The sequence below is a fragment of the Eretmochelys imbricata genome, chromosome 7, assembly GCF_965152235.1.
Source record: "Eretmochelys imbricata isolate rEreImb1 chromosome 7, rEreImb1.hap1, whole genome shotgun sequence".
Taxonomy (NCBI): domain Eukaryota; kingdom Metazoa; phylum Chordata; order Testudines; family Cheloniidae; genus Eretmochelys; species Eretmochelys imbricata.
In genome coordinates this window covers 95,027,745-95,047,823 of record NC_135578.1, presented here as the reverse complement: position 1 = coordinate 95,047,823, position 20,079 = coordinate 95,027,745, and the positions used below count along the sequence as shown (strand labels likewise).

Genomic DNA, 20,079 nt, shown 5'->3' with positions numbered 1-20,079 from the left:
CCTTACCCAGGGAAAAGGGACCTACTTAACCTGGGGCTAATATAGCTGCCTTCTATCACTCTCCTGTAGCCATCTGGCCTGACCCTGTCACAGTTGATAGGTATGGCTGCGTATGAAAATTCTTACCTAGACTTTTTAACATAACATGCACACATGGTCAATATTTATCAACTTTTGATTAGCTCACCCTTATCTAGGTCCATAACATGATTACCTTTCTAACTTCTGGATAAACATATTTATAAAACAGTCTTTCAGGATAAATATTACATAGAATACAATCTAATATTTTCTATTATTGCCTATTTGTTTTATTGAATACACCAAATCATTTGAAACGAGGAGAGTATATTTTACATTAGTATGTAGTGGTCATCATTAAAATCTTTACATTGCCCTTTGGAGTAGATAATGCTACTGTGGCATTCACACTGTACTTTTAATTGCCTGAAAAAAAATTAGGATTCTAATAGCACCTACTGTATACATAACAGAACTTTAGATATTCACTATGCATTATATTGCATAGTATTCACTGTTCTGAAAATAACCAAAATGTTGATTATTTGTCCTAGAAAAGTCAAGTAGCATTACCCTCAAGGACAAGTCAGCTGAGACTGTGAAAATAATTTAAGACAAACATGCAAATATCCTCTTTGGTGCTAAAATAAATTTATTTACAGGCATTCAGATACCATGGTGATGAGCACAGCATAAACAGATTAGATCGGATCACACATGTACATTGTACCCATGGAAAATGTTTCTTTACATTTGCAACTATGTAAATCCTCCAAAACTACTAATTTGTGGAACATTTACTTATGCAACTTTGACCTCTTTTCTTGCACTTTGCTCATTAATGCATCTCAGCTTGATCATCTTGTAACGTTCCAAAATCTTAACCAGCTTTTCAACAGTGAGCAAGAGCCATGAAAAGAACATGCCTTCCCCACGACCCCTTCCCCCCCCCCCCCCCCCAAGTCATGCCAAACAAATCATATCAAAACAGATTAAGAATTATACTGTTCCAAAGTCCATGGCTGACACTGTTCAGTCCAGAACAACTAAGATTTAAATTTCAATACCCCATAAACTGCCAGGGCTAAAACCCTGAAGCTGTATCTCACTGGAGAGGTGGCGTTCCTTGTATAATGTTAGTTGCTAGCCTTGATGTTTGGCAAGATATCAGACCTTATAACTGATATATAGAAAGTTATTTTAGATCAGTGGCTCTCAACCTTTCCAGACTACTGTACTCCTTTCAGGACTCTGATATTTCTTGCGTACCCCAAGTTTCACCTCACTTAAAAACTACTTGCTTACGAAATCAAACATAATATAAAAACGTGTCACAGCACACTATTACTGAAAAATGGCTTACTTTCTCATTTTTACCATATCATTATAAAATAAATCAATTGGAATATAAATATCATACTTACATTTCAGTGTATAGTATATAGGGCAGTATAAGCAACTAATTGTCTTTATGAAATTTTAGTTTGTACTGACTTCACTAGTGCTTTTTATGTAGTCTGTTGTAAAACTAAGCAAATATCTAGCTGATGTACCCCTGGAAGACCTCTGAGTACCCCCAGGGGTACATGTTCCCCTGGTTGAGAACCATGGTTTTAGATCATTTAATATTGTATTCTACTATTTCTTTCACTCTACTGTCTGTACGTGGTAATTGATACAATCTGATCACAAAGGCAGAAGGATATTTAAAAAAAAACCAAAAATTGTGAGAAGTAAGTGCCCTAAAATAGGGTGATACATATTGATACATGGTGGTACTAAAGTTTCACTGGAACTTGGGATAACCTCTACAACTCACTCATAGCTATACTACCTGCAAATAATGTAGATTGTCTCAAACAAGTGCCAACAAAAGTCTCCACCTACATATACTATATGCATAGATGCTGCATATACTGTACCAGAGATACGTTCAAACAAAAATGCAGGTCTTAACACCTCAGCACTCTGGACGAGACAGCTCTAGATCTGAACTTTGTTGCTTGGACCCACGTCTAACATAAATGCACATGTTTATGTTTTGCAGACTCCTATAGTAGTGGTGATTTTAAATATAAGTTGAGGGTATCCTAGAGCTCTAGATAGCTGCTTTTCGCTTTGGCGTTTCTTTTAGACTAAAATCCAAATGAATAAATGTGCGTCTGTGTACATATATAGGGACAGAGAGAGAGAATATAGATATTATAACTTATGCACTAATGTTTCAAAAAACAAATATACATGTACATAGTGGAGGCCCTCTTTGTTCTGTGTTCATACAGTGCCTAGTACAGTGAGGTCCTAGTCCATGACTCCTAGGGAATGTCCACCCTGTATTGTATACCTGGGACTGTGGTACCAGGTTGTGGAGTTGGTGTTTTTAAGCCTATGTCTGCGCATCCACACTGCATTGTAAATCTGGTTTACAATTGCCAGAGCCAGGTCTCACAGCCATGAGAACATGTCCACACTACACTACACAGACCTTTTGATTCAGGTCTGTGGTTTGAGCTGTGCCACACTGCAAAATGACAGGGCTTGGACCCAAATCACAGCAGGAGTCTGGGCTCTGACCCACCTCCTTCACAGTGGCCTAGGACCTGAGTCCCGGATGCTTGCTGACCAAGTCAGACTGGTTTATGTGAGGAGAGAAGCGGAGCTTGAACTCAAACCTGAGTCAGACCTTAGGCTTAGTGTGCAGTATTGGCCTACCCCTAGGCAGTACCACAATGCATACAATAAATAACTCTACATGCAATAAATATATATACATAGAGCTGACAAATGGTTATACTGTTCGCATGTGAGAGAAAGAGGTATGTTCAAATCTTCCAAGGCACCTTGTTCTTTTCTCTTCTTTCTGTCTAACTGACATTGCCTTTTATTTCACAGTAACTAAAGCAAAGAGAAACCTAGCCTCCCACTGAACTTTTTTCCTCTGCTGTTTTTTCTCTATAACAGTCTGTCATCCATCATCATCATTAGCCTCAGACATGTTACTGACATGACACATCAGTTATCACATTGGGCATACTAGTCTAGAGGTGATTTTAATTAAAGCTTTAAGCATGAAAGGAAATCCAATAATATTCAAAAATGGCACACACAAAAAACAAACCACAAATGCACTATTCACAGTCTACCTTTAATTTAAGGAAAAAGGGAAGAGAAAAGCAGACATTTAAGCCAAACACAACCATTACATGGTAGACAATCATCTAGAACAGAATGGCTGTCTATCTGTCACACCTGTGTAACTGTAAACTGAAGGAAGCCACATGTACCTGAAACATTGATGCTTTTATATTTGTATTGAAACCAGAAATAGTACTGCAATGCACACACTGGCCAATTAGCCTCTTAACTACACAAGAATCGAAGTTCAAGGTCTCACAGCAATTTGTTTCTTGCAGGTATGCTTTACAATAGGCTCTTCATTACACTTCAACACAATAAACACAGCTGCTTCCAGGTATAGCGCCTTCCATTTGGAAGACTTCAAAAGTATGTTTAAAACCTACCAATTAGCTGGAATTGCTTCACCCATCATTGAAATGCAGCCTCTGAGATGCTGGCCTGGTTGCTCTCTAGGGGCTACCACAAGATAAGTGTTAAATAGTAATAATACTAGATAGACAGAATGCAGAGCCTTTTTAACATTGCATAACTATGCTAACCAACAGCCTAGGGATGAAGTGAAGAATACTGTTCTAATCAATTGGTAGTGCACATGGAATTTAAGTCAATATAATGCAGTTACCCAAACTAAAACATAAACAGTGGGAGTATTTGGAGGGAGGCAGATCTTCAATTGGTCAAGACCTTCAATTGGTGAGGCCTCATCTGGAGTACTGTGTCCAGTTTTGGGCCCCACACTACAAGAAGGATGTGGATAATTTGGAGAGAGTCCAGCGAAGGGCAACAAAAATGATTAGGGGTCTAGAACACATGACTTATGAGGAGAGGCTGAGGGAGCTGGGATTGTTTAGCCTGCAGAAGAGAAGAATGAGGGGGGATTTGATAGCTGCTTTCAACTACCTGAAAGGGGGTTCCAAAGAGGATGGCTCTAGACTGTTCTCAGTGGTAGAAGAGGACAGAACGAGGAGTAATGGTCTCAAGTTGCAGTGGGGGAGCTTTAGATTGGATATTAGGAAAAACTTTTTCACTAAGAGGGTGGTGAAACACTGAAATGCGTTACCTAGGGAGGTGGTAGAATCTCCTTCCTTAGAGGTTTTTAAGGTCAGGCTTGACAAAGCCCTGGCTGGGATGATTTAACTAGGAATTGGTCCTGCTTCGAGCAGGGGGTTGGACTAGATGACCTTCAGGGGTCCCTTCCAACCCTGATATTCTATGATTCTATGATTCTAAGACTTTTGATTTTGCATCTCAAAACAGTATCTCTTACCGCACCCTAAAATGAGGCTTAGGTGTTGGTTCAGCACTGACTTAGACAGGAGAGAGTCAAAGTTTCAATAAATTTGGTAACAATCTACTTATACCTTGGTCATCATCTCTCATCCAACTACAGTCCTAATATAATCTGATCCTGCTGAGCTTGTGAGCACCCAGAAGACCTCTGTCTGGGTAATAGGGTCACAGTGATTATCGAACAGTAGGCCAGGTTGCATACTATTTGGCAAATTCAGTGTGACCCAAGGAAAGCAAATGTGCTTTTGCAATAAACCTAGAGACACACACAGTGTTTTTATGATGGTGTTTACTTAGGATGACTTTGTGGACAGCACTGCTGAAAGATTGGGGTGGATTTGAGGGATATTTCACCATAACCAATGAGCATAATGTAATATTACTAAAATTAAGTGATACAATACTGGATTGGGAACATATGAATATTACATTAAAGGACACATGGCAATTTTATCTCACAAACTGCAAATGTGCTTTTCAAACGTAAATAACTTAGTGGATTTGAGGGGAGTTGTGCAAATAAAGTTGTTAGTCTAATTAACGATTGTGAGCAGCTCACAACAAAAAAGACACACCATTAGAATGACTGGCACTACCAGGTACCTAAAGATCCATCGTTTTAAGCCCTGATTCAGCAAGGGCACTGAAGCACATGCTTAACTTTAAGTACTTGTAGTCCCATTGCTTAAAGCTGGGATTACTCATATTATGTAACTATGCACATGCTTAAGAAATTTGCAGAACTGGAGCCATAAAGATTAAGTGCATTGTAATACATGGATTTTGGATTTAAGACTTCTGTTGTATTTTTAAGATAGCTAATGATTTATGGCATATTCGTTTTGGGAAATGAGACTGTTCTCACACCCATATACACAATTTTTTCCTGCTTAGCTATTTCCCAGCATGGATTTCTTATTATTTTTGTCCAGATGCAGGATAGCATGAAGCAGCTGTTTTTGCAAATAGCGTCAGCAGGGAGTACTTCTGTACAGTTCCCAGGCCCTTAGCCAGCAAGGGCTCACTCACTGTGTTAAAGGGTGACTGAAATCCTCATTTTCTAGGATGTTATGAGGTTGATCAGACTGGTCTTACTGGACTGGGATCACTGCAGAACCTCTGTATTGAACTGTTTGCCTTACGTAGCAGTGTTTGAGGAGGACCTTGACATAGTTTCTCGCAAGTACTAAAGTCAGTCTGTCTCATCAATCATTGACGAGAATTGATTCGTACTGTGCTATATCCTGTTATCATTTCAGCCTCCCCTATGAGAGCAAAATGCAAAACATTAGTGCTCAAGGAATACAGAGAAGCACTTGGCTGCATAGTGGTGCACATGGCTTCTTAAAATGAGACACTGCAGTTCACAATGGTGATCTCAGAGTCAGTGGAGCAGGAGCAGCTGTTACCTATAATCCCCACTTTTGTTGTCCTCTGGCACCTCAGCATGCAAGTTAAATCAATTTAGATTCAGTGCAAGTGCACTCACCGAAGGCAAACCTCTTCACAGGTGGGCATGGCGTAGCATTTCTTTCCTCATCTAGTGACCCCTGATAACAGCAGATCTAGACCTGGGGAAGTCTCTCTTCATGTGACTCAGCCCTTCAGCCAGGTCACTTTAAAGTCTTTCCCCTTTCAGGGTAACAGTGTCCCACTCAGACAGTGCCCCACTTGACACTGGTCATCAATAGGACATCTTCTGCCCCTCCAGGGCTCCTCTTCTGTTCTACCTTCCTGTCAGAATAGTGACCCTAGGGATTCTTTCTGGAGTCATTTAACCAAATTCAAAAGCAACTGTGGCCCTTTCCTCACGCTTGGGATTTTAGTCCACCCTGTCTCTCCATTCTACTGCAGAACACTAACTCTCAGGGATTACCTCTCAGAAGACTTGCTCCTCGTCTGGATCCTGCTTTATGCCTTACAGTCTGTCTGTCGGTTAGCCTTCCGTCAGGCTCACTTCAGGAATTTTCTGCTACCATCTTAAATCAGAACTAGGGTGTAAACTTTTTCCCTAAATTCCTTTGCTATTATCCAGGAAAAGACTAGAAAGACTCTTTTTCTTCTCACCCTGCAGTCCCCTTCTACTCTCCGTTTCCTCCCTTTATAGAAACTACCCAGCTCTTCCCCCAGCTGGGACTCATCATTAATTGGGCCTGGCCCATTCCCTGGGTGAAAACAGGTGTGTCAATTAGCCACTGACACTGAGGCCCACATTAAACATTTCAACATCAGTGCCCCATCACTCTTTACTACACATGCAGGAGTGCTGGAACAATTTGTGTAGTGGGGGTGCTGAAAGCCATTGAACCAAACTGTAAACCCTGTATATGATGGAAACCACTTCAAGTCAGAGCGTGCAGCAGCACCCATAGCACCCGCAGTTCCACCGCCTATGTACACATGGCTAGAGCAAGTGTTTGTGGTATAGGAGGGTGTCACAGGGTGGGCTGACCCCTTAAGGGGGTTGGACTCAGTCTACCTGTGCCTTCTCAGGTGCCTTCCCAGGTAATGGGTTTGGAAGCAGATAAAAGGGAACCTGCTCAGCTCATCCGGGGGTGGGGGATGTTGGTGTCACAGGGAAACTCTTGTAGAAGTACAGGGTCAGAGAGGACTGAAGCAAAACCTTTCTAGCACAGTTGCCAACTTTCATGTGGTAAATAAGCACCCCAACTTTCCCAATAAGCCAAAAATCAAGCTAATCCCATTTCAAAATGAGGTCAAAACAAGCCAATCCCTAAGAACCCCAATACTCTATGTGACTAGCTCCCCCTGGTGTGCAGCCTGGGACTGTGGTGGGCCCACAGTGCACCCCTGAGTCTCTCTCCTGCTTGTCTCCCCTTTGCCCCTGCTTGCCGGGAGCTGATAAAAAAAAAAAAGAAGCAACAAGCTACAAGCCAAACAAGCAACAAGTTAAAAACTAGCCAGCAAGCAACTCACAAGCCAAGTAAGCCAAAAACAAATCCGATTTCTGTGTTTTTTTCACAGATTTGGCATGTTTGCTTTCTGGCCCAGCTAGATAGAAAAACCTGACTGGAGCTACTTGCAGTGAGGGGCAGGAGCAGACATATTAAGGTGAAGAGGTTTGAGAAACTGCCAGGTAGAAAAACGTGGATTTTGGGAAGGAGTAGTTGAGCCCAGCAGGGTCTGAAGAAACTCTGAAGTCAGGAAAAGGCTTGTTTTGATTTTAAGTTGACATTTGACCTGCAAAGTAGTTTTAATACAACAGACCAAGAGTCTGGGTGCAGTTTTTGGGAAGATCAAGAAAGGGAAACTGAGGAAATGGCCAAGGCTGACACCGATCGGGTACGGTCTTTTTACAGAGTCTGTGTAAGGGGTTTTAACAGAATATACACCATGTTAGGTATCTCTAATTTGGGTGCAATACTTTAAGCAGCTGCGTGCCCCTTGATGCCACCACCAATTCCTGCAGAACCCAGGGTTTCTTTTAGTCAAGTACTAAGGGAGTCAAATACTTCTTATCTGAGGCAAGCATAGCTCTAGGTGTTTATGGCTGCAGACTCTGAATCAACAAAACAACAAGATTTCTCCTGATTGCTAATTTCTAGAGCTGGTTGAAATTTAGAATTTAAGTTCTGTAGCAGGGGTTCCCAATCTTGGTTCGTGGCTTGTTCAGGGTAATCCCCTGGTGGGACGCAAGATGCTTTGTTTACCTGAGCGTCCACAGGTATGGCCACTCGCAGCTCCCAGTGGCCATGGTTCACCATTCCCAGACAATGGGAGCTGCAGAAAGTGGCACAGGGTTAGGGTTAGGAGCTGCGGCCACTGGGAGCTGCGAGTGGTTGTACCTGCGGACGCTCAGGTAAACAAAGCATCCCACGTCCCACCAGGGGATTACCCTGAACAAGCCTTGAACTAAGTTTGGGAGCCCCTGTTCTATAGGAAATTCCAACATTAAGAAATTTCCTGTTGTCCCACACTGGAACAAAAAGTTGACATTTCCACCCTTTTGCACCATCCCCCCAAAATGAGAAGTTTTTTTTAAAAAATTCATTCTGAAAGGATTGTCAACTGCTGGAAATGGCCCACCTTGATGATCACTACAAAAGGTGTCTCCCCCCCCCCCCCCCCGCTTTCCTGCTGGTAATAGCTCACCTTAAGTGATCACTCTGGTTACAGTGTGTATGGTAACACCCATTGTTCCATGTTCTCTATGTATATAAATCTCCCCACTGTATTTCCACTGAATGCATCCGATGAAGTGAGCTGTAGCTCACGAAAGCTTATGCTCAAATAAATTTGTTAGTCTCTAAGGTGCCACAAATACTCCTTTTCTTATCAGAAGACTACTTTGAGATTTTTATATTATATTACATACTGATATACTAATGAAAAATGAGTACTTCAACCTTGTTGAAACAGAGCATTTTGGTAATCTTTTGTCAAAAACTTCAACAAAATCAATACATTCTCTCAAAATGTTTTGATTTTGTTGCATCAACTGTTTCAGATATAGAAGGGTTCTGTCCGAATATTTTCAACCAACTCTGCAAGGTTCTCTGTTTTTTGAAAAGCCTGTGTAATCCACAGGAGCAGGCTGTGCTGATCTTTTGCTGATGTTTTAATTCTGTTGGTTACAGTTTCTACTTCTGTGTTTGGTTACTTGTTTCCTTTTTAAAATACCAAAAATGTTTGACCAAAAATGTTTCAATTTGCTTAGAGGTACAGTAGTATGTTGGTATGAACAGCTGGGAACTTCCTTTTCTGAGTTTTGTGATACAACACTTGTTCCAAAAGCAGCATCCTTCCAGTAAGCGCATGCAAACAGGCACCAGCCCACAAAACATCACATTGTCAGGTGTGAAAATAACATGAGTTTGAAGTGTCTTTGGAATTCCTTTCTTATGCCTTGTGATAAATGGCGGGGGGGGGCTCCCTTGTATGGACATCCAGCCAGTTAGCTATAAAAAATCCCTCTTGGTAGCTGTTCTCTACTTGCTTTACCCGTAAAAGGTTAAAAAGTCTGACTGCATGCATAGGTAAAAGGAAATGAGTGGGTACCTGGCCAAAAGAGCCAATGGGAAGGCTAGAACTTTTTAAAGTTGAAACAAGACTCCCCTTTTTTCTGTCTGTGGTTGTTCTCCCGGAGAGGAGACACAGAGCAACAATGCTGTAAGAAACTTGCACCAGGTATGAAAAATCATCAAATCATACCTAGAAACTACTTATTTGAAACCCCAGATATGTAAGTAGATCAGGAAATGTCTAGGAAGATGAGATTAGGTTTATCTTTTTTATTTCTGTAAGGCTTGTGGACTCCTCTGTGCTAACCCCAGAAGCTTTTGTTTTGCTTGTAACCTTTAAGCTGGACCTCAAGAAAGTTATTTTGATTCTTAATCCTTATAAGTGGTTCTTTTTAAAATCTAGCAATAGTCTGAGTTTTTAGATTTATTTTCTTTCTTTTTATTTTTAATAAAATTTACCATTTTTAAGAACAAGATTGGATTTTTGTGTCCTAAGAGGTTTGTGCACATGTTGTTTAATTAGCTGGTGGCAACAAAAAGAAAAGGAATACTTGTGACACCTTAGAGACTAACCAATTTATTTGAGCATAAGCTTTCATGAGCTACAGCTCACTTCATCGGATGCATACTGTGGAAAATTCAGAAGATGTTTTTATACACACAGACCATGAAAAAATGGGTGTTCATCACTACAAAAGGTTTTCTCTCCCCCCACCCCACTGTCCTGCTGGTAATAGCTTATCTAAAGTGATCACTCTCCTTACAATGTGTATGATAATCAAGGTGGGCCATTTCCAGCAATGTGCTGGAAATGGCCCACCTTGATTGATTATCATACACATTGTAAGGAGAGTGATCACTTTAGATAAGCTATTACCAGCAGGACAGTGGGGTGGGGGGAGAGAAAACCTTTTGTAGTGATGAACACCCATTTTTTCATGGTCTGTGTGTATAAAAACATCTTCTGAATTTTCCACAGTATGCATCCGATGAAGTGAGCTGTAGCTCACGAAAGCTTATGCTCAGATAAATTGGTTAGTCTCTAAGGTACCACAAGTACTCCTTTTCTTTTTGCGAATACAGACTAACACGGCTGTTACTCTGAAACCTGGTGGCAACAGTTGATTTTCTTTGTTTTCTTTCTCAGCTCTTCCCTGGAGAGGGTGTAAAGGGGCTTAAGTGTACTCCACAGGAAGGAGTTCCCAAATGCTCCTTCTTGGGTTCTCAAAAGGTGTTTTTTGCACTTGGGTGGTGGCAGCATCTACCCATCCAAGGTCAGAGAAAAGCTGTAACCTTGGGAGTTTAATACCAGCCTGGAGTGGCCAGTAATCATTTTTAGAATCCTTGCGGGACCCCACCTTCTGCACTCAAAGTGCCAGAGTGGGGAATCAGCCTTGACGCTCCTTTATCGGGAGTGCAACTAATAGAGGCACCATATGTCCCAGGATAAAGTATGAACCCTTCCCCGTTTCACACATTCAAGAAACAAATTTATTCAGAAGATTAATCTTCTGTCTCCTTTTAGGCCAGTTTTGTTCTTGCTGCCCAACGTGGAGGAGCACTGAACTTTAGTTTGTAGGGTTGGACAGTAAAGACACAAGAAAGACAGTCTAGGATAGCTAAATGTGTGCTGACCGCTTCTGTGATACAGGAAAGTGGAACCTGGCTCTTTCACATCTGCTCACAAATGAATAAATCACTGCCCAACACCCAACAGTGCTGGTGACATATGAAAGAAGAGGACTGGGCTTAAATTAGTTCAATCTTTGTTTTCCTGATAGGTTTGCTATCTCAAGGAGCTCAGTCAAAGTCCAAGTGATAAATTAAAACACACAATTTCATAGAATCATAGAATATCAGGGTTGGCAGGGATCTCAGGAGGTCATCTAGTCCAACCCCCTGCTCAAAGCAGGACCAATTAAGAGTTTGGAATTCTGAGCTAGACTTCAGAGGGAATTTACCTCTAAATAATATACACCACAAGGGTATTAATAGAGAAACTATGATAACTTTATTTTCAAGAGAAAGTTACTTGGTTATTTCCTGACACTCCACCAAAATCACATAATGCATTAGTGTTTCTTCACTTTAAGGAATGATAAATGATTATGATAAACAGTGTGATGGCTCAAAATCTATTAAAAAATGCATGGAATTACCTGTGTAAAAATGAAGTTAGTCATTCAGAAAGATCTTGCGTCCCAATGGGGAAAATGACAAATATGCTTTTGCAAGGCTACCAATACGTCTCCATAGATGCGACAAAAATAGGCATGGTTGTTCCCATGAGAAAAACAATGTCCCACCTTCCAGTACAGATGGAAATCTACCTATGACCCCAAGTCTTTGTACGGCTTTGCACAAAGCCCTCAGAAAGTATCAGACCATTAGATAACCTAAGCCACTTTGACTGAGAGTGAACCATTCCTGAAAACAAAACAGCAGCAGCGATTCCTGCTGTTTGATGTGATCACAGCAAGCTCAGGAGGTCCCTTCTCAGAAGTTTTGGTTACACCAAACACTGCCAGGATTTTTCACACTTTTGGTCTCATACCAGTTTAGCGCCAGTGGAGCTAGCAACGATCAGAGCCCTAATGCAAGTCAGGTACAGACATTGTTATGATCATGTCTTAGTGGTAAGAACACCTGCATGCAGTCTACACCAGTGTTTCTACCATTGTAAGCACTAGTGAAGCTGCACCCGTGTTAGACCAAGTGTGGGAGTTCAGTCTACACTGAACAGTTGCAGACAAGGCTAGTATGGTTGATGATCATGTTTGGAAGAATTCTTAAATATGGCTACAGGCCTCATTCCAGTGGGACATGTTTTGCATCCAAACTTGAAAGGTGTAAAACTGAGGAAACAGTGCTAGACTACGATGGTATTGGAGAATAGTCTATGGCAGAATTTTGTTAACAATATAATCCGGTCCATACTGGACAGAGAAACTCTGCAACAAACAGGATTGTTGTTGGCAAGTAGTTATATGTTCAAGCAGTAGCGTGGACGCAGCTAGAGTTACACAAGCACTGGTACATACTTAACCATTCAGTCTTATGTCATCCTTCAAGATGACCAGAATCTACACGGAATTGAAGTATTTAACCAAAACTATGCCACCAATTTTTTGTTTCCTTTGAAAATATGCCACTTTCAAAAATAATTGTTATAAACTGAATGAGTTGAATGGACCTTTTCAATAACTTTTTCAAAATATAAATCCCCATAAATACATTTTAATGCTTTTTGCAAAAAAGTTCCAATCTTGAAACTAAAATTATGAAATTCAGCTTTGCTGTTACTGCCCACTTCCAACTACATCTCCAAGGAAGTAATTTTCCTTTTCTTCCTCTTTTAAATTCATCACTTCTTTCACCCAGCCTTCTATTGCTGGTGTCCTACAATTTAGTATCTGAAGAGAGACTAGCTAGCCTAAGTGTTTTTCAACAATTTCCCTTCCATTAGTTGTATGTTGTATGTCCTTTACCAGTAAATATTATACCCCTAAGATTAATTATCTAATAACATTTAATTTGCCATTGACTATTATTAAAGTGTTATTTGTATTGTGGTAGCACCTAGAGGCCCCAACTAGAAACAAGTGCTTAACTTTACTTGAGCACATGCTTAAGTGTTTTGTTTGAATGCCTTGTCTAAATTTGCACAGGAAGTCTGCGGCAAATCCTAATCTGCTAATCCAGCCCTTAACAACAAGGCTGTCTTTCCCCTCCTAAGGATTCTTACACATTTTGTGTGGAGACTGTTTTCCTCTGTTTATTCACAAAGCAGCTGTATTGCTCCTGTAAAATATCCTGCTGATGTGCCTTACCCTGACATATGGGGGGGGGGGAATCACTTCTGGGGTGAGAGTATTGTTCTCTTCATGTTCATTCTGTCCTTTTCCTTTCTAATGAATCTGCCAATAAGGGTGACAGTAGCTTTGTGATATGAACATCTGCTCACTAGAATCCAACTGACACCACAACTGATTTCACATAGGTCACATATTGATAAATGGGGTTAGATTTAATTTGCTGAACTGAAGGTAAAAGACTGTAATACAAGGAGAGGAGGTTTCCTTGTTCCATATGTGATATTACAGTCTTAATGGGACCAGACTGCTGTTATAATCTCCTGTAGTATAGTAACAGCTGATAAATCTGCTTTGCAACCTCGAATTGCAACAGAGCTACCTTTCAAGTACATTTCCTATTACCACCACTAGATGTCATACTTTTATACACTTTAAAGTGGCTAGAACAGGAGTACTTGTGGCACCTTAGAGACTAACACATTTATTTGAGTATAAGCTTTCGTGGGCAACAGCCCACTTCATTGGATGCATAGAATGAAATATATAGTAAGAAGATATATATATATATATATATATATATATACATACAGAGAACATGAAAAAGTGGAGTAAGAGGCTAATTAATTAAGATGAGCTATTATCAGCAGGAGAAAAAAACTTTTGTAGTGATAATCAAGATGGCCCATTTAGACAGTTGACAAGAAGGTGTGAGGTTACTTAATATGGGGAAGTAAATTTAATATGTGTAATGACCCAGCCACTCCCCGTCTCTATTCAAACCCAAGTTAATGGTATCTAGTTTGCATATTAATTCAAGCTCAGCAATTTCTCATTTGATTCTGTTTTTGAAGCTTTTCTGTTGCAAAATTGCCACCTTTAAATCTGTTACTGAGTGGCCAGAGAGGTTGAAGTGTTCTCCTCCCGGTTTTTGAATGTTATGATTCCTGATGTCAGATTTGTGTCCATTTATTCTTTTCCGTAGATGATTACATTTAAAAAATTCCCTCACACTTTTACAACACAAATACATTCCATTGGTCTCCCATCTTTGCTGGCAAAAAATTTTGAGAGCTTGAATATAATCTATAATGCCTAGGTCTTAATTCCAGGGTTGCCAGGTTTTTATTGTCCTTCCTTTGCTCTTCCATTTTCCCTATGTTGCACCATTTTACCTTTACCTGAGGAAGACACCAAGAAGTTCCCACTCCAAATTTTATTCCATGAATCAGCCAGTATAAAATACATTGACATCATTCACCCCAAACCACTGCCAAATCACTATTGCCTTGCATTTTTTCCTGGTGGAGAATACTGAGATCTCACTCAATGAGAACACTGAATAATATGCCATTTTTGATTAAGAAAGTCCATGTCGCCCCTGACAGAGTATGTCCAACGCACAATTCTGTTCCAGATGTGGAAGCTGCGGGATGTACATGATCCTGGAGCAGGTATCTGAAAAGAGCTTTGTTTGTATGAAGTGGTGATTGACAGAGCTGAGGGAAGAGAAGATCTGAGGTTCGGAGATGCAGATGGAAACTATAGTTGAGTTTCAAAGGGAATTTGCGCAGATGATGGAGGGAAGGAAAGAGGAGGCTGAAGGGAAAGGCCAAGACTCACAGATGCAAACTGGACTGAAGAACTCTGAGGGGAGATTCCTGGGTGAGGAAAGTGGCCAATGGAAACATGTGACTACGAGAACCAGGCAGAGGAAAAGTCTGGATAGTGAAGAAGAAATAGGGCTCAGGAAGAGGTTTGCTGAGTTGGAAAATCAAGAAGTGGCACAGCAAGCAGTAACTGAAGGTGGAAGGACAAGGAAGAAGTGAAGAGTGGCTAATCCTATAAGAAGAAGTGAAGAGCCAAAAAGAAGGAAGGCCAAAGAATCACACTATCACCAGGAAAAAAGGTGGATCTCCGTAAATGGTGACTCCCTACTAGGAAGAACAGACAGGCCTGTCACCAGAGCTAATCCGGAGAACAGAAGGGTGTGCTGTCTGCCAAGCTAAGATACAGGATGTGGATCTGAGGCTGAAGAGGATCCTAATAGGAGCAGGAAAGAATCCACGGATTCGCCTTCATATGGGAACAAATGATTACAGCTAAATTCTTGCTGGAACGTATCAAGGGTGACTAAGCCAGGCCCAGGAAAACACTGAAGAAAATGGAGATAAAACAAGATTATGATGATCAACAGATGGCTCAGGCAGTGGTACTATAAGGGGAGATTTGGGATGTTTGACCTCTGGGAGGCATTCATGGACAGAGGACTATTCTCATGGGATGGACTCCACTTGAGTAGGGAGGAAATAGACTTCTGGGATGGAGGTTGGCACAACTAATTAAAAGAGCTTTAAACTAGGAACTTGGGGGAGATGGTTGGGAGATGCTCTTGTAATCTCCACTCCTGATTCTAACACTGCGTGGGAGGAAAGAAAAGATACAGCAATGGAGAAAGGAACAGCAGTGGATAGGAGCATGGACATTAAGAGGAAAGATAGTGCTGATACCAATGAAACTAACAGTTAGGTAGGCGATACTGGCAATAGAATGATTATACCCAAGCAGGTGAGGAATCTGGGCAAAGCCAAGCAGAAACAACTAAGATGTTTGTAGACCAATGCAAGGAGTCTGGGTAACAAAATGGAGGAACTAGAACAACTGATGCAGGGAGTGAAACCAGATATTATAGGGATAACAGAAACACGGTGGAATAGTAGCCATGACTAAAATACGGGTATTGAAGGGTGTGCTGTTCAAGAAAGACAGAAATAAAGTACTGGTGTAGCACTGTATGTGAAGACAAGCCCTTGGTGTGCATGTGGCATTTGGGTTATGAAGAATTCTCACTTCCTCAATATATCAGACCAACATTTATACCACATCCTGCAACGCCTTCATCACTAAAATATCCTGAACTGGAACTTGTCACATTTTTCATTGTGAATCATATTTCTGATTAATTTAGTCCCTTTTTCTGTTTGCTTGTATAATTGCTCAACTATCCCTTTATGGAAACAAATTACAGCCAATAGGTTCTTTAAGAACTGCTCTTGTTCACACACAGTCATCCTTGTTTGCATGCGAATGCGGGTATTCGTACAAAGGATAGCCCATTCCCCAATCCTTTGTTCTCAAAAGAAATTTGTGTGTGTGAATGTTTGTGAATAGCAAGTCAAAAGAGAATGTGGCTGAAGCTGTTCAGAATCAGAAAGACCCTTCACAAACACTATTTCACAGAATTTGCCACCCAGCTCTAAGCTGAAGATGTACACATGCTAAATCAGAGAAATGAGTTGAGTTTATCAGCTTCAAAATAATTGACTTCTAGAATCTAATGTTCAGAGAATCCTCATTCTTCTCACAACACAGTCTACCACACAACTTTTATATATCTAAGATATTTGTATATGGTCCTGTTATAATATCTGAATACCTCACAAACTTCAGTCCTCACAACATCCCTGTGAATTAGGGAAGTCATCTTACCCCCATTTTACAGATGGGAAATTGAAGCAAAAAGAGACTAAGTGACTTGCCCAAGGTCCTTGTGACAGAGTGCTAAGAACCAGCAGCTGAAACAGCATTCTGATCACTGAAAATCCAATTAGTTCTCCTGGAGATGCCTGATTGAAAGAAGAAATGGCTAAATACTAGTTCTGCCTGGGCTGATGAGAGATAATGAGCCTTTCAAAAGAGCACAGGAAGAAAGTGCAGGAGGAGGAGAGGAGGCAAGGAAGGGGAGGACAGACAGCAGAGCTGAGCCAGAATAAAGGGAGATCTCTGCATGGTGATATCTCTTCCCCCGCTTATAATTGCATGACTCTGTAAATAGGAATTGCTGCATGGGACCATAAAAGGGTGGTGTTGGTGAAACACAAAAAAAGTACACCATGTAGGTGTCAGAGCCATTTATACAAGAAGACAGGAGTGAAGGGCTGCATGCTGTCATGGTCCTACAGAAAATTTATGGTAGAACAGGGACTTGAACAAAAGTCACCAGAGTCTCAGACTAATGCTCTACCAACTGGCCCACCACTCCTCTGAGAACCCATCATTCATAGACATGGTGACCTCTTACCTCCTTTTTATCCTAGTATATACCAACATCAATGGCACTATAGATGTATGAAGTGGCTTGGATCTAGATATCCAGTGTGAAAATTGATCCACTCCCTCAAAAAAATGCTCTTATATCTCTTCTGGTATTGATCATTTTTCCTTCCCAGCATCACAGGTGAACCATGCATCAGCTACAGCTACTACTGTAGAACAAGTACAGAGACCAGGTGCTTTGAGATCTGGAGTCTTGACATCTCCTAAGCAGCAATATTCTGTCAGAGAATTAGAGACTGACATATATGTATGGACACCTGAAAAACAGCACATCTACATGTGCAGGAGTCAATTTACTTCCAAATCTATCAAGTCATATCAATCCTTTAGAACACTAACCCTTGAGAATATTATGTTGGGCTGACCATTTGAACCAGTATAATTTTCTGGTGCACAGTTTACACCAGGGAAGAACGCCACATGACTGGCTTTCTCTCTTAACATTTGGTAGTCCCTTTTGATTCCATCAGCATAGTACATGCATTTTTGGAGGCAGATATTCCAAAGTTCCTACATGGTCCCATGAAACTTTGGCCTGGAGCTGTCCAGTTATGTCAGACATCCCACCAAAACCCATAGTTTGCTTCCCTATATCTGGACTCACCAAATCAATGAAGCCTTAGGATTAGCCGATGATTGTCATCTAGAAATAGAACAGAAAATAACTTTCAGTATTGGACATTAGGAAAAACTTCCTAACTGCCAGGGTGGTTAAGCACTGGAATAGATTGCCTAGGGAGGTTGTGGAATCTCCATCATTGGAGATTTTTAAGAGCAGGTTAGACAAACACCTGTCAGGGATGGTCTAGATAATACTTAGTCCTCCCCCCTCCTATGTGCAGGGGACTGGACTAGATCACCTCTCAAGGTCCCTTCCAGTTCTATGATTCTATTGTCAGGTGATGACAAGGTCAGCAATATAAATACATCACTTTCTGGTCAGACACTGAGAATCTTAACAAGCAATATGGTATATGTGCAAAGCGAAGAGTCCAGAAAATCCCCAGTATTGTCAGGTGATGACAAGGTCAGCAGTATAAATACATAATTTTGTGGTCACATACTGAGAACCTTATCAAGCAATATGACATGTTTTCAAAGCAAACAATCCAGAGAATCCCCACTATCTCCATTTGAGCTAAAGTCTGACCCTTTACAGATTTCTAGTGATCTTCGATAGAGTTATCATATTTCAAGTTCCCAAATAAAGGACACTGCCAAGAGGAGGGTGTGGGAGAGTGGGTGCTGGTGGGGACATTTTGGGGGTGCTGGAAGGGTGTGTGTGTACTGGGAGTATTGGAGGGATAATTTGGGGGGTGCTGGAAGGGTGTGTACACTGGGAAAAGGTATTTGTGTATGTACTGGGAGGAGAATTTGGAGGGGTGCTGGAGGGGTGTGTGTGTATGTACTGGGAGGGTATATTTGGGGAATGCTGGAGGGTGTATTTTGAGGTGCTGGTGGCTGTGTACATACAGGAAGGAGTATTTGGGGAGTTCTAGAGAGGTGAGTGTGACAGCAGGGGCATTTTGGGGGTGCTAGAGAGGTGTGTGTCCTGGGAGAGGTATTTGGGGATGGTGTGGAGGGGTTATCTGAGGGGTACTGGAGGGATGTTTGTCTACTGGGAAGGATATTTGGGGGGTACTAGAGAAGGATGCTGGAGTGGTATGTGTACTGGGAGAGGGTATTTGGGGATGCTGGAAGACTGTGTGTATACTGGAAGGAGTATTTGGGGGTGCTAAAGGGGGATGCTGGAGTGTTGTGTGTGTACTGGGAGGGGGTATTTGGGAGTACTGGAGGGGATACTTGGGTGGTGCTGAGTGCATGTGTATACTGGGAGAGGATATTTAGGAGGTGCTGGAGAGGATTTGGGCACTGGGAGGAGTATTTGGGGGTTGCTGGAGGGAGTGACTTCCGTGACTTCAGCCAGTGGTGGCCAGGAGCTGCAGGGTCTGTTGGGATACCCTGGAGTTTCCTGGCTACCACAGGCAGCAGGGGCCCCCCGGAGCTGCATCTGCCTAGCCATGGCAGGCGGTGTGGGGACCACACAGCTGAGATCCCCATTTTGTTATGGATATTTTTAGTAAAAGTCACGGACAGGTCACAGGCTTCTATGATTTTTTCTTTATTACCCATGACCTATCTGTGACTTTTACTAAAAAATATCCATGACAAAATATTAGTTTTATTCATAGCCACCCACTTTAAACCATCATGGAAAAAATGGCTCATAACCATGAGAGGAATCAATACCAAAACAATCCCTCTTCAGGGACATCTGGGAGGCTCTTCTATCAACTCCCATTAATACCTCAGCTAGGAATTCCTGAACACTTAGCAGAAACTCTGAACCAAATGCTTAGGGTAAAACACGCCAGATCTCTCTACAGGGAACTTCTGAATCTTCTGTCAGGAGAAAAAATGTTTTGCCGCTCCAAGCAGCTAGAGGGAGCTTGTGCTCCTTAGAGGGTCTTTGTTTTTCTTTTAGTCAGTTAAATGTGTTACCAGAACCTTCCCTGCCACCTCATGGGTGGAAAACTAGAAGTCAGGGGACTGAAGAAGCGAGGAGCAGATGGGAAAGTAGTTGTCAGTTGTTAGCTAAAACAGAATTATTCAGAATTTCTCCACCGCCACTGTGGCTGGTTAATTACTTTAAGAGGGAGCTACACCAGAGGTGTAAAGAAACCGTAATACCGATAGTAAGGAAAGGGCAAAGCGTATTA

At 41.4% G+C, this 20,079-nt stretch overlaps 1 protein-coding gene across 7 annotated transcripts in view; it reads left to right on the top strand.

Annotated features, from left to right (window-relative positions):
• BLNK (B cell linker) overlaps positions 1-20,079 on the top strand; it is a 144,329-nt gene that overhangs the window by 23,892 nt on the left and 100,358 nt on the right. The window contains exon 1 of one of the 7 annotated variants that reach the window (XM_077822658.1): positions 7,500-7,521. The exons of the other annotated variants lie outside the window; for them this stretch is intronic. The gene's annotated coding sequence lies outside the window, so the exon portion shown is untranslated. Of the gene's footprint in view, positions 1-7,499; positions 7,522-20,079 lie in introns of those variants that run through there. 7 annotated transcript variants of the gene reach the window in all.